Genomic DNA, 1513 nt, shown 5'->3' with positions numbered 1-1513 from the left:
AGGGCGGGTTAAGGGTGATAGATGGAGGGAAAAGGGTAACTCAAGGGCAACAGGGGGAGATGGAGGGGAAACAATAGACCAGACCAATGGAATGCTGAAGATGAGGTTTCACTGTCTGAACTGCTCAGATGGAGGGTCTCAAAAAGTCTCCAGGATATTATGGCCACCTGCACCCTTCACAACCTCATGCAACAAAGGAGTGAGGAATTGACAGATGGGGAGAGAGGAGCCAGATTCATCCTCAGATGAGGAAAGAGGGGAAGAACCTGATGATCCTGAGGGAGTGCACGGTATGGCTCCAGCTTCAGATGCCAGGGCAATGGAGCAATGTGCCAAACAGGCTTGTGATACCCTCATTGCATCTAGTTTCTAGCTAGAATGAGGCTCCTGCCAGTTCTCTGCCTCATGGTGGAAGTACCAGAAGATCCAGCACACTCCCCTCGGACCAACCTAAAGGCCCACAACCTCTGGACAAGGAAAGAAAAATGCTGCAGGCCCCTGGCATGAGTGAGCTCACATGTATGGTTCTATCAAAGCCACACACACTTCTGAATTGGAAGTTGCACATGACTCAGTGACACATACTCCAAATCCTGGCAAGGCTTTGCTAAGAAGTCATGCATGCATCTGCAATGTATGGAATACCTTAACTACAGATGTTGATTTGATAACAGCTTGTGATGATAAGGGGCTTGCCAGCTAGGTTTCAAACCCCTGAACCAACAAAAGGTGACAAACATAGAAACTTGCACATTTCAAGAGACTCAGCGACTTCTTCTGGGGCCCCACAATAAATGGGTGCTTCCATAGGCCCATATCACCCATCGTTGATAGTCAATGAGGTGCCACCTCCAGTCAGTTTGCAAAACTTCAAAAATCATGACCATTCAACACACATGAATAAAGTGATTCAAACCATATATTAAAATATAGAACACATCCATTAATGAATGGACGCCCATGCAACCTTTGTGCTATTTTAATTTTTTTAATGTTTACACTTTCTTCCACCACACCTTGGTGCTACCCTGACATCTGTAGATGAGGTGGAGGCAGCCTTCTGAGTGCTATGCCCTGTTGCCTGAAATGACCTTGGCAGCTGTCCTCTGGTGCTCCGAGGTCCAGAGGGCTCTGGCCTGCTGAGAATCTCCAGGACAAGTGCAGGTGCACCATCTTTGGCCTCACTTCTTCAAGAAACTGGGGTCACTGGCAGAGGGGATGAGGAGTGGCAGCATCCTGAGATGATGTCCCCGGGGGCCTTGCTGGCACTCCTCCTACCCATCAGTGCACAATGGCACCTCCCTGACTTCAGGAGGAGAGGGGCAACTGTAGGTGTGGAGATTGAGGTGTCTCATGCCCCTCTTGCCTAGCTACTTCTGTACTCAGCCATGGACAGAATGACAGAATGCAGACTCAAGCACATATCCAGCAGCCACTGAGTGTTCTGCTGGGCTTGGCTCTCCATCATGGTTGCTACCCTTTCCTTGGAGGATGCCATGCATTCGTATACTCT

The sequence above is a fragment of the Carcharodon carcharias genome, chromosome 4 (assembly GCF_017639515.1).
Source record: "Carcharodon carcharias isolate sCarCar2 chromosome 4, sCarCar2.pri, whole genome shotgun sequence".
NCBI classification, from domain to species: Eukaryota; Metazoa; Chordata; class Chondrichthyes; order Lamniformes; family Lamnidae; genus Carcharodon; species Carcharodon carcharias.
This window is presented reverse-complemented; position numbering follows the sequence as displayed.